The 14,198-nt window shown below is 45.1% G+C and overlaps 1 long non-coding RNA gene across 1 annotated transcript; it reads right to left on the reverse strand.

The window, feature by feature from the left end:
- Positions 1-7,215: 7,215 nt before the first annotated feature.
- On the reverse strand, positions 7,216-10,564 carry LOC119566256. The gene is made up of 3 exons (XR_005225319.1): positions 10,476-10,564; positions 7,926-8,042; positions 7,216-7,365 (listed from the first exon to the last, which is right to left on the reverse strand). It is a non-coding gene; the product is annotated as an uncharacterized LOC119566256 (long non-coding RNA).
- Positions 10,565-14,198: the final 3,634 nt, after the last annotated feature.

Raw genomic sequence — 14,198 nt, forward strand, 5'->3', positions numbered from 1 at the left:
GTGCTGAATAGAATGAATATTTCTGTCTGTGTGTCTTTTTTGTAACTTAAGGTTTTGCCTAGAGGGATTCTCTATGTTTTGAATCTGATTACCCTGTAAGGTATTTACCATCCTGATTTTACAGAGGTGATTCTTTTATTTCTTCTTCTATTAAAATTCTTCTTTTAAGAACCTGATTGCTTTTTTCACTGTTCTTAAGATCCAAGGGTTTGGGTCTGTGTTCACCTATGCAAATTGGTGAGGATTTTTATCAAGCCTTCCCCAGGAAAGGGGGTGTAGGGTTTGGGGAAGATTTTGGGGGGAAAGACGTTTCCAAGTGGGCTCTTTCCTGGTTATATATCTGTCAGATGCTTGGTGGTGGCAGCAATAAAGTCCAAGGGAAAAAGGAAAATAGTTTGTACCTTGGGGAAGTTTTAACCTAAGCTGGTAAAAATAAGCTTTGGGGGTTTTCATGCAGGTCCCCACATCTGTACCCTGGAGTTCAGAGTGGAGAAGGAACCTTGACATATGGGCCTGCTTGGCTGCTCTCTTCAGCCCTTCTCTGATTGGCTGCCTCTGGCGGAGCCTCCCTAGGGCAGTTTTAACCCCTTTTCTGCCAGTGCAGGGCAGCCTCCCCATCACTTGCTCCTTTAGTAACTCGATCATTCTGTGGTCCCACTGACTGTTTGGCAGTCTTCTTGCTTCTGATGTACTAGAAAAAAATGCTGGGGTTTTTTGGTATCTTTTGCTAGTTGCTCTTCACATTGTCTTTTGCCCTGTCTAATTGTACTTTTACACTTAACTTGTCACAGTTTATGCTCCTTTCTATTTTCCTCACTAGGATTTGACTTCCTCATTAGAATTTTTACTGGATGTCTTTTGGCCTCTAACCACATCTTTTACTCTGTTGTTTAGCCATGGTGGCTTTTTTTTTTTTTTTTGGTCCTTACTATTTTGTTTTAATTTGTGGATGTCATTTAATTTGAATCTCTATTATGGTATTTTGAAAAACTTCCCATGCAGCTTACAGACATTTCACTCTTGTGACTGTTCCTTTTAATTTCTGTTTAACTAGCTTCCTCATTTTTGTGTAGTTCCCCTTTCTGAAGTTAATGCTATGGTGGGAGATACTTTTGGTATCTCCCCTTCCCCCAAGCATGTTAAATTTAATTATATTATGGTTGCTATTACTGAGCAGGTCAGCTACTTTAATCTCTTGAACCAGATCTTCTGCCTCACATAGGAGTAAGTCAAGAATTGCCTGTCCCTTTTTGGGTTCCAGGACTAGCTGCTCCAAGAAGCAGTCATTCATGTTGTCTAGAAACTTGATCTCTGCATCCCATCATGAGGTGACATGTACCCAGTCAATATGGGGATAGCTGAAATCCCCCATTACTACTGAGTTTTCTATTTTTATAGCCTCTCTGATCTTCTGGAACAGTTCACAATCACCATCAACATCGTTATAAGGGGATCAGTACTTTATTACTGCTATACTCTTATTATTAAAGCATGGATTTTCTATCTATAGTGATTTTATGGTATAGTTGGATTCATTTAAGATTTTCACTATATTTGATTCTACGCTTTCTTTCACATATAGTGCCACTCCCCCACAAGCACAAACTACTCTGTCATTCCTATATATTTTGTACCCTGGTATTACCATATCCCATTCCTTATCATCATTCCACCAAGTTTCTGTGATGCCTATTGTACCAGAATCCTTATTTAATACCAGGCACTCAAGTTCACCTATCTTAGTATTTAGGCTTCCAGAATTTGTATACAAGTACTTATAAAGTTTGTCAGTACTGAATGGTCTACCTTCATGTGATGTAACTGAATGGGACTCTTTTTCATTTGACTGGTTATCTGCAGTCCCCATCTGAATTTTATCAATGTCTATTGTTTCTTCTTTACTAGGCTATAGAGAATCCCCGTGAATAGATCTTCCTGTAAGGGATGTCTGTTCAAACCACATGCTCCTCTGCACCTGTTGGCTTTCTCCAACCCTTAGTTTAAAAATTCCTCTACAACCCTTTTTCCTTTTACATGCCAGCAATCTGGTCCTGCTTTTGTTTATGTGGAACCCATCCTTCCTGTATAGGCTCCTCCTTTCTCAAAAGGTTTCCCAGTTCCTAATAATCTTAAAACCCTTATCCCTACACCATCAATTGGTCCTAGCATTGAGACCCTGCAGTTCTGCCTAAGTGGCCCTGTCCATGGAACTGGCAGCATTTTGGAGTGCTACCATGGAGGTCCTGGACTTCAATCTCTTACCTACCAGCCTAAATTTAGCCTCCAGGACCTCTCTCCTACCCTTCCCTATGTCACTGGTACCTACATATACCACTGCCTCTGACTCCTCCACAGTACTGCATATAGGATTGTCTAGATATCTTGAGAGATCTGCAACCTTCACACATGGAGGCAATTCACCCTGTGGATCTCCCAGATATCACAAAGTCAACTATCTATATTTCTTCTGATCATCAAATCACCAATTACTATTGCCTCTATCTTCCTAATAACTGGGATCCCCTCTGCCGGAAAGGTATCCGTAGTGTAAGAGGATGCCACCTGGAATCAGGGTCCCAACTATTTATTCATTTCTCTCCTCTCCAATTTGATGTTCTCCTTCCCCAAGACTTTCATCCTCAACAGCACAGAGACTGTCAGACTGTGGTGGGATTGCTCTACTGTACCCAGAAAATCTCATCTATGTACCACTCTGTCTCCCTTAGCTCCTCCAGTTCAGCTACTCTGGCCTAAAGAGCCCATACTTGGTGTCCATGGACCATGAGCTCCTTGTACCAAATGCACACATACACCATTGCCCACATGGCAGGTAATCCTTGGCCTTGTCTACACTGCAGAGGTTGTCGACAGAAGTTATGCTGCTTTTTAAAGTGCTTTAATTAACCTGCTGTTGCCTGTCCACACTATGCTCCTTGTGTCGGCAGAGCGCATCCACACTAGCAGCTCTTGCATGGACACTGAGAGCAGTGCACTGTGGGTAGCTATTCCACTGTGCAACTGGCCGCAGGGTGCTTCAGGAAGGGTCTGCAATGCCTCGTGGAGCAGGTACATTGTCACAAGATGCAGGTTTTTCAATCCCATCATTCCATGTGCATCCTACTAGACTGCCAGCTGCTTTTCAACTGAAGTGTATATGGGCAGGGGGAGGAGAAGGGGGAGAGCGTGTGACAGGGAATGTGTGTCTGTTTTGTCTGGGAGAGACAGAAAGAGAGTGTGTGTTGGGTAAGTGTGTGAGAGATTGTGTGTGGGGGGGAGTGTATATGTGAGAGAGACAGTGTGTGTTGGGGAAGTATGTGTGTTTGGGGAGAGTGTGTCGGCATGCTGGATTTTTAAGTTTAGACAGCAGCCTGAGCAATGAATCCTGGGGGAGGGGGACACCTCCCACCCATATCAGCCCCAGGCTCTGCATAGTACAGCAGTCTCCCCCAACCATCCCACCCCACCCCACAGCAGCAGCTTTTTGGTTTTGGGAGGGGAAGGGTGTTTATTGCGCTAAATTTAGAGAAAGGTAGGTGTACCTGGCTCTCATGGTCCCTCTCTAAACTCCCCTGTTTGCCAGCTCCTCTGGTGTCTTAGGAGCTGGCTTTTTAACCCCCAGTTGTCCCTAGGGGAGCCCTACTCACCGGTTAACGGCTCTAAAGGGATTAAGGATCAAAGCCTCATTATGAAGCTCTCAGACTTCCCCATTTATTCCCCTCCCCATTATACCCCATCCCTCTCTGCTGGCCCAAATCCCTCTTTCTTGATTCCCATCTACTCTTTTACCTCTAATCACCACCCCCAGTGAGCATTCACATGTATAATTTACTTTTCAAAAATAGTTTCAGCACCTTCTGAATATTCTGCAGTACTCAGATAAACTTTCTTATTAATAATAATAATAAATTAATAATCTGGCTTCCCCAGATCCTGGCTCACATAGGGGGTAGGGAGAGGGGCTCAGAATCCGCACTAAGACAACCCCCGCCCCCCACCAGGGCCGTCCTTAGGATTTATGGGGCCCTACGTAGTATTATTAAACTGGTGCCCCTATGCCCGACAGCAGCCCGAGCTCGCAGCCCAGTGGAGTGTGGGGGTAGGGAGGAGGCAGCAAAGGATAACAAGATGCCTGGCCCGCCTCATGGTGGCAGAATCATAGAATATCAGGGTTGGAAGAGACCTCAAGGCATTATCTAGTCCAACCCCCAGCTCAAAGCAGGACCAATCCCCAATTTTTGCCCCAGATCCCAAATGGCCCCCTCAAGGATTGAACTCACTATCCTGGGTTTAGCAGGCCAATGCTCAAACCACTGAGCTATCCCTCCCCCCTGAGTCACAGTCCCCCGCAGAGACCCCCGTACCCTCTCCCTCACACAGAATGGACATGCGGAAGGTACCTAATTAAAAGCACTAAACTTGGGAATAAAAAATGTCAGTCACAGGTTTTTTGATATGCCTTGAAGTTTGTCAGACATTTATTTGCAAAAACTTTGTAGTAAGGGTGAGCCAGCTGTCTTGCTGAACACAACATTAAATATTATGGAATACATGATGCAGCGCTTCTCTGTTTTACATTTTCTTAATCAGTATTTCTAAGATCATTTTTATATTTTAAATGTACTCTTAAACCTTCATAAAGTAATCATTCCAGATTACTAGATATTTAACTCACTGAAACAAAGACATTATTTTAAATTAATCAGTCACAGAGGTTTAGTGTGTTCATACCAATGTTCATTGCTTTTAGAAAAACGGAACACTAATTTACTTTGTGTGAGCTCCATAACAATAGACATGTTTATGAAATTTCACCAACTTTAAAAAATATGTTTCCAAAGATTTTAGGCATAACAAAGGATTTTATATCTTACTAAGGTACTGATTTTGCTGGAGGGTTCTCTTAAAACTAGTTCATCAGACAGTCAGAACTAAAGAAAGGGAAACTCTTTGCCCAGCTATCTGGAAGGAAAGGGGTGTTGTCCCTTTAAAGGCTCTCTTCAATGGGGGCGTGTGGGGAGAGGGGGTGAAGGGAGAAAGGGATGGACAGAAAGGACAGGAAGACTTTGGAAGCAAGATTTTTTTTTACTATTGTAATTAAAATGTGTGTTTTAGATAAGGGTGGTCTTTTGAAGGATTTATTTAAAAAAACGATATGTCTGAAAATCCAAGAATTTAAGGCTAAAGATGATTGTGCATCTAAAAATCTATGCAAGGATTTTTTAGAGATGTGATTTTATAATCTTCACCAACACACTAACTAAATATTTGTAAAGCAAATTTTAAATGAAGGTCCTGTAGACTGACATGTTCTGAGTAAATATTACAGTAAATGCACAACTGTTTTTGTCAGTAAATTCAGAAACTGACAGTATATAGGGGTGCGGTTGCAAATGCCAGTTAAATGGCTTCATTACCCCTTGAATGGCTCTTTAACAGTTTCAATGTTGTGCCAATGGGTCTGGCAGGCTGGTGGCTTTTTCACTTTTAACGACTAGATCCCCTCCTGAGGAAGGCTCACCAGGCTGCAGCAGCCAGATGTGGGAGCCTGCAGGAAGGGTCAGAACAGGAATAGGAAAGCCAGGACGGTGGACACTAAGACCCAGTGTATGCATCCGATGAAGTGAGCTGTAGCTCAGGAAAGCTTATGCTCAAATAAATTGGTTAGTCTCTAAGATGCCACAAGTCCTCCTTTTCTTTTTAAGACCCAGTGGTGCTCCAAATTTTCAGGTGCCCTAAGCAGCTGCGTATGTTGTATATGCCTAAGGACAGCCCTGCCCCCCCTCCCCCCCCCCCCCCCGAACCTGGCTCCCATGATGGGGCCAGGGTTTTGGGATCAGGCCCCTATAGATCAATATGGACCCTCAGATCCTGGCATGCACATAGGGAGGGGCTCAGACACAGCTGGGGGGCAGAGTCTTCCAGATCCCAGCTCAAACAGGGGTGGGGAGATAGGCACTGGGGCTTCAAACCCCACCCCCTGGAAGGCAAGCTCCCAGAACCTGGCTCACATGAGGGGGCACATGGATGGGGATCAGTCCCCAATAAATAATCAGGGCCCCCCCAGATCCTGGCACACATAATGGGGGCAGGAAGTGGGGCTCAGACACCCATGGGAGCAGAGACTCCCCAGATCACAGTTTACATTTGGGGAGTAGAAAGAGGGGCTCAGACACCCCAGATCCTGGCATAAACACAGAAAGGGGGAATATGGGCCTGCCAGGCACTCTTGTCCCTGTTTGCCACCAGCTACCTGGCACTCAGCCCATATGTCCCTCCCCTTCACCTGAGCCTCCCAACACTCTCACCTCCCCTACCACCCAGCTCCATTTATCATTGGATAATTTTCTTTCACAATTAGGCCATGTCACAGCTAAGAAATTGTTACAAGTTTGGATGCTAAAGTTGCCAGACTAGCTATAGGAGACTGTAGCACCATTTCCCCCACAATGAGCCAGGCAAACCATGCTGGCTTAGGCCCTGAACAAGCAAACCACTAAAGCACATGCTTAATTTTAAACATGTTGCCATAATCCTACTAAATTTAAGATTACCTCTATAAAACCAGCTGGGATGGGCTCTGCTTCCAGGGACACATAGTGCGGCCGTTCCCATGTCTCTACACTCCTAGATCAGACTCTCCAAAGAGAGCAAACAACAGATTTGAAACTGAGTGTTCAACCAGAAAGCTGGTGCTAAGAGGCACACCCATCCAATAAGGGAACACATGTACCACGTGACCCACATGTCAGTGAAGCAGATATTAAATACTCACAGAAAACTACCTTCAAAATTATTCAGCAAATAATTCAGAATAAATAAATACATTCAGGAAAATCACTATCTATCCATGGGCAATGGGCAAACCAAAAAGAAACAAAATTCACAGACTCAGTGATTCTTTATAGATTTTTAGCCCAGCTGTACTTGGGATGATGTAAATCAGCCTGGACTAAGTACTTGAGGTTATAGTGAAAAGGTTAACAGCGAGGAAAAGGGGTGGGGGGATGAACAAAACAGGACTTCACAGGACTTGCCCAACTTATGTGAATTTTTGGATAAAATTTTAAAACTTTTATAATTTAAACAAACATGTCTGTGGTTAGGAAGGTTTTACCTTCAGCGAAGACTTTCTCCACTAGCTCAGCCAGGGACTGACTGTAACATAGGGCGGACAAGAGAAACTGTGACACAGCTATAAGGCTAACCAGACAGTACCTGCAGCATTTCCTTTCTTGGAGGAAACTGGATCTTCCCGATTCTCTGGCCCGTCCTCTGGGAACACAGGGCCTTCTCGATTCTCTGGCCCGTCCTCTGAGAACACAGGGCAGTTTTGATTCTTGGGACTATTCTCCATATTTAAAGATCCTAGAAAGAAAACCAGATAAAAGCCAACTCAGGCCCATGACTATTTTCATGCTGTTCATTTGTCCTAAGATATGATCCCATCATCCCTTCCTTCCCCCATTCAGAGCATGCACCAGGAATCCAAAAACCTGCACACAGGACTTGCCCAGCTTTATGGAAAATCTCATCCCTGAAGTACTTCCTGTAAACTTAATCATACAGAATTTCTTGTTTAGGAGCTGCAGAAACCCACCAAGGACAAATCCTGTCAGTGTCCCAGGAGCACCATGGCTGTATCTGCCCAGTGGAGTAAGGACAGAGCCGGCCTTAGGGAAAATGGCATCCTGGGTGAACTTGTATTTTGGTGCCCCTGCCCCAACTGCCTCCCAGGGCTCCACCCTCCCCATCACTCCCGGACCCTACCACCTCCCCCCTGCATTGCCCCAAGCTCCCTTCTGTGGCCTTGCATTCCAGGCCTGCTCTGCTCCTTGACTCTGACCACAGCAACCCCTGACCACGGTGCTGTCAGTGGTTGCCAATGTTGACCCCTCATGAGGCCAGCTCTGGCTCAGGACACTCACCGTGCAAAAGGGAGCAAGAGCTGGCAGATCCAAATGAGACTCAGAGCATCCCCCTGTGGATCTTAGCCCTGGCGGGGAAGCTGATGGAGATGGGGTGTGTCATGTCAGGCCCCAACCCTGAATGGAGACAGAGCACAGAGTTCTGAGTCACTGAGGTACCTTGGAGAAAGAGAACAAACTCCCCAACCCCAAGGACTGGACAAAGGAAAATGAGGACAAATGGCATTGCAGGGTTTTCAGCTATGCAGGGCCCAATCCTGCTTCTGCGGAAGGAAATGGCAGAACTCCCCCTGACTCCAGTGGGAGCAGGATCAGGCCCCTGCTGAACACCTGAGGATGAGAGCAGAATTAATACCAAGCAACATGGTTTTCTGGAAATAGGTTCTGTCAAACAAACGTGATTTCATGTTTCAATGAGGTTCCAAGTTTGGTCAATAGAGGTAAAGGTTTTGACATAATATAAGCAGACTTCTGTAAGGCATTTGACTTAGTATCACATGACATGCTGATAAAACAGCAGTCATAATACCTCAATAGCACTCATCACCATGCATTTTTTGACATGTTTCTACGCCCCATTTGGGGCTTCTGTCCTGCCTTCCCACCCCGTTTCTGTTGGTGCCATCGGCCATTTTGAACATTTTTTTTGTGCGTGTTTGAATGGGGGAAGTGTTGTGCTTGGATACATGGAGAGCCGTTTAAAGTTTGGGTAAGGTTTATTGAAAAAAGGGGATTGTGTAAGGAGAGCTGTTGTTAAAGGGCAGGTTATTAAAGAAAAGAGATGATGGGATGCTGTAAAAGAATAGAAAATGTGATACATTGAGAGACGTTTGGGTAAGGTTTATTGAAAAAAGGGGAGCTGATGGTAAAGAATAGAGTGTTTGTGTAACTGAACACATGCAGAATGAAACATTTAACCCCTTTGACTGTGAATAGGGGAAGTGTGTGTGCTTGGATACATTGGCTGTGATTGAGTAAGGAGAGCTGTTTGTGTTACTGAACACATGCAGAGCGAAACATCCTACCCAACTGACTGCCAGGAGTGAAATGATAGCTGGTTTGAGCAGAGCTCCTGGGAGCTAGCCCCTCCTTTTGGTGGACCAATCAGAGGTTGTTTTACAGCTAGGTCACCGAATGCGCTTGTGGAACCAATCCTGTAGTCCCAAGATTTAGAGAGGATATTTACCTTACATTAAAAGCTATAAAAACAGGATTAAAAAGGAAATTTAGTAAGCACACGATAAGAAAGCATTAAATAATATTAAAGACCCGTTGAGTAAACACATGGCCAAAAACTGGCTAAAAAAACATTTAAAAGCTAGGTTTAAAAAGAAAAATTAGGAAGCACCTGATAAAAAAAAGTGAATAAGAAAGCATTAAACAATATTAAAAACCTGTTGAATAAACACATGGCCAAAAACTGGCTAAAAAAACATTAAAAGCTAGGTTTAAAAAGAAAATTTAGTAAGCACCTTATAAAAAAGGGAATAAAAAAGCATTAAATAATATTAAAAACTAAGGCAAAGCCTGTTTCGTAAGCACATGATAAAAAAAAGGGAATAAAAAACCATTTAGTATCAGGGTAGGTTTAAAAAAAAAGAAAAAGAAAAAAAGAAATGTTAAAAAACAGGGCAAGAAAAGGAAATGTAGTCAGCACATAAAAAAGTGAATAAAAAACATTCAGTATCAGGATAGGTTAAGAAAAAAGGTTAAAAACGGGGCAAGAAAAGGAAATTTAGTAAGCACACAATCAAAAAGTGAATACAAAAGCATTAAACAATATTAAAAACCTGTTGAATAAACACATGGCCAAAAACTGGCTAAAAAGCATTAAAACAGGTTTAAAAAGAAAATTTAGGAAGCACAGGATAAAAAAGTGAATAAAAAGGCCTTAAATAATATTAAAAAACATTAAAACCTAGGTTTAAAAAGGTAATTTAGCAAACACATGATAAAAAAGTGAATAAAAAAGCATTCAGTGTCAGGGGAGATTAAAAGAAAGAACAGGGGGGAAGATAGACAGCACATGGTTAAATTAAAGAGAGAGAGAGGATCTTTACCTTACATTAAAAGCTATCAAAACAGGCTTAAAAAGGAAATTTACTAAGGACATGATAAAAAAGTGAATAAAAAAGCATTAAACAATATTAAAACCTGTTGAGTAAGCACACGGACAAAGGCTGGCTAAAAAAAACATTAAAAGCTATAAAAAGGAAATTTACTAAGCACATGATAAAAAAGTGAATAAAAAGAAACATTCAGGATCAGCGTAGATTAAAAGAAAGAACAAAGGAAAGATAGAGAGCACATGGTTAATCAAAAAGAGAGAGAGAGAGAGATTTGTTACCTTTCCTGTCTTTTTGTAAAATGAGGCAGCTGCACAGTTTAGAAACTCCTTACTTTGCTCTTACTCTGTTTGCAATTGTCTTGACTTGGTTTTACTCCACTGAACCCCAAGGCAGTTTCCCTGAGAAAGGATCTCCTGGACTGGCCCACAGATTTTTGTTCTAAGAAATTCTCCAGTTATTTGTAATAAAGAATGTCACCTACCTCCTGTCCTCTAGCAGATGAACAGCAAACACAGCTCCCGTTGAATTCCCACTGTCTGGATTTGCCTCATGCTGTATACACAGAAAACTGGAAACAGAAAGTAAATGTTTTTGGGTTAGGTTGGTTTTTTTTTGTGTGTGTGGTGGGGGGTGGGGTGCTGGCGCTGTGCCTTTCTTCTGATTCCTGGAAATCACACAGCATTAGAAGAAATGTATCCTCCTGAACTCACAGATATTCAGCATCGCCCCCCCCCTCTTCCAGCTGACACTTGGCCCAATCTCTTACACAGCATGTGTGTCCAGTGTGATGGGGGCGGGGGAGTGCAGATGAAACTGGAAGTCTTGGAATTCAGGTTCAGGACACAGTGTATGGGGCTAATCTCACCCCAATTTACCCTGCTGCTGTACCCCAGTAACTGAGGGCAGAATTGAGCCCACAATGCTCATTCCAGACTCAGGCTGTCACACACCATGGAGTGTGGCTGGCAGGAGAAGGGTGCAGTCCCTTTCTGCTTCCCTCACCATGTTTGGGAACATGTACTCTCCTAGTTCCAGTCCCTTTGCCCAGCTAGTCCCAACCATCACCCATCTTCCCTGGCTCCCACCCTCAGTCTTCCTGCTTGGACAATCAGTCACCCCCGCACAATACCTTCCAGTTTCTCTCCCATCCATCAGCCAAGAAAGAAAGATGAGCAGAATTCTTGGGGGACATCAATAAAATCACTAATCATCTGAAAATTAACATGGTCAAAGCCAAGCTACTGATCTTTTCCCCTAAGCCCTCCCCTCTTTTCTCTGTCACAGGGGACAGGCACCACCTGGTCACTTGGCCCTTTGCTCCATCTTTGACTCAGCTCTTTGCTTTGATCTACACATCCTGGCTGCTGCTTCTTGCACAACTCCAAGATTCAGCTTCTCTTCTTGGCCCACCCAGCCAGAATCACTGAGGAGAGCAGCGTCCCCTGTAAGCCTCAACCCCACACCTCTCTCCTCCCTTCCCTAAAGCCTCTGTCACTGTCTCGCCCTGAGGAGCCCTGCACAGGATTTCATGGCCTCTCCGCTGATGACTGAGCAGGGGCCTCTCTTAGTGGCCAGGAGGATGGAGGGTGAGTGGGCAGGCAGGGAGAAGGGAGGGGAGCCGGGGGTGAGGGGAGCCACCCATGCGTGGAGGTCAGGGACAGCAGTAACCAGGCTGGGGGGCAGATACACTGATTTTTTTCATACCAAAAATCAGACACTGAACTCCTGTCGAAGTGTAGGAGAGATTCCAACCACCGCTGTGATAATGTTGCTAATGCTCGACAATAATGTCAGTAAGAGAGTACGGCTGCTCCAGGAAACATACAGAGCAACCCGGTAAACACACGGGGACTTTCAGTGACCTCAGCCAGCAGCCGTTTCCCAGAAATGGCCAGAGGAAGAGAAAACGAAAGAAAGCCGGGGCTGCAGCTGGCTGGCCTGTGGAGGGATCACAATTCATGGCTTATCAGCACTTACAGCCCTTGGGGAAGGGACCTCACAGCTTCCCTTTGACTTTGTCACAGTAACTGAGGTGCTGCAGTCCTGAGGGGAGGGGGCTGAGGAGTGAGATGGTTACATTTGGATCTGTGGGTCTGTCAGCAGCCGGGGGAGAGAGGATATGGTGAAGGGCCCTTGTCTGAGCAGATGAGCATGGGGCTGTGTGTGTGGGGTGGGGGAGGGAACTTGTGCCTCTGAGGGGTGCTGAACTTACACCGCTCCCATTGAATTGCAGGGCCTCAGCCCCTCTCAGTTCAGCTTTAGAAATGATTCCCTGCTCCAGCCCCTTTTCTCTGCCTCCTCCCAGCCCGGTTACCGCTGTCCCTGCTCCCCACGCATGGGTGGGTCCCCGCACCCTGTTCGTTCTCCCTTCCCGCCAACCCACCCTCCAGCCTCCTGCCCATTAAGTGAGGGCCCTGCTCAGTCGTCAGCTGAGAGGCCATGAAATCCTGTGAGGATAGGGTTGCCAACTCGGTCGGACCGGATGTCATTTCCGGCAGTGGCGTCTGGTCCGTCTTGTCCGACCGAGTTGCAACCCTATGTGAGGGGCTCCTCAGGGCAAGACAATGACAGAGGCTTTAGGGAGGGGAGCAGAGAGGTGTGTGGGGTTGATGCTTACAGGGGATAGAGTTGCCAACTTTCTAGTTCCAGAAAACCAAACACCCTTGCCACGCCCACTGTCCTACACATTGCCTGCCCCTTCCCTGAGACCCCATCCTCTCCCGAGGCCCTGCCCCCACTCCAGTGGTGGATTAGTGATTTTGCCGCCCCTAGGCCCAGAAATAATTGCCCCCCTCCCCTCCCCCCACCGCTCACCACCGCTCCAACTCCGACTACTCCCCTGAGCGCGCCGCCGGGTCCTGCTTCTCCCTGCTCCCTGCCAGTGCTTGTGTGTGAAACAGCTTCGGGAAGGGGGGGGAACGTGGCACGGTCAGGAGAGGAGGTGGGGCTGGGCCGGGGATTTGGGGAAGGGGACCAATAGGGGCAGGGAGGCGGTGGGCAATGGGGGCGGGGAAGGGGTGGAGTTGGGGAGGGGCCGGAGGGCACGAACCGGCACCGGGGGAAGCGGCCTCTGGCTGCTATTATAAATTTGCCGCCCCTGCAAATTTGCCGCCCTAGGCCTAGGCGTTAATATGCCGCTGCCCCACTCACTCCACGCCCCCCTCTCTGTTGCTTGCTCTCCCCCACCCTTGCTCATGTGTTCATTTTCACTGCAAGGCCCAGACAGGCATATTTATTGTTTGGACAAATGTATTATGCTAAGTTCAGGTTTTATTTGTTATAGGACACTAGAGCTGGCAGCAAAATAGTCAAAAAGAGTAATTTAAAAATGAAATTTCACAAAGGTTTTCATGATTCTTTCCCTTCCCTCTTCCCATATGTCATAACCAGCTCCATGTTTTTTTGTTCAGTAAAGTTATTGTAATTTTATGTGTGGAATTAGGACCACACATTATCACAGCTGCAATGAGTCCATTAAAGGCCTATTCCTGAAGTCCAAATACAAATCCATAGAGCACAACCACAGAAATGCACCTGCCCAGATACCTATATAATTAAATCTGTAGAAACAGACTCCTACACCTACATGCAGATACACACGTGTATTCATGTGTACACATCTAGCATGCACTTACACATATACTTCCACATTATTTAATATTACAATTGTTGTTTAGTGCCTAGAGACTCCAGCGAAGATCAGGGCTCCAGGGTGATAGGTGCTGGACATACACATAAAAAGTCTTCAACAAAGAATATGTAATATAGCTAGACAAAGGTGGCAAGAAATGTATGCTACGTTGGCTCTTCTGCAACTAGTCAACAACATTCACTTTTAAAGAAATAATACATTTCTTTTAGAGTTCCCTTCTCTTTTAACAACTTGTTATGAAATCAATACACATATTTTATATTTTTTGTGCACAAGCTAGCAAAAGGAATAAAAGTCAAAGAGTTAGGTTGCAAATTTTATTCATACAGATATACACACATGCGGCAATACACACACATCCCTACACAATGACACACAGATTCTTACACACATACAAAGCATGCATACACACACTTGCCTACACAAAGACACTTTTTCATACACTTTTCCCAGGGCTTCCTAAATCACCCACTTGAGAGGAGGGTGGGTTGGAAGGGAACAGATGGGGGTGTGGGGAGGGGAGAGGAGAGGATGGAAAGTGAAAGAGGCCAA

Source organism: Chelonia mydas, chromosome 6 (genome assembly GCF_015237465.2).
Source record: "Chelonia mydas isolate rCheMyd1 chromosome 6, rCheMyd1.pri.v2, whole genome shotgun sequence".
NCBI lineage: Eukaryota > Metazoa > Chordata > Testudines > Cheloniidae > Chelonia > Chelonia mydas.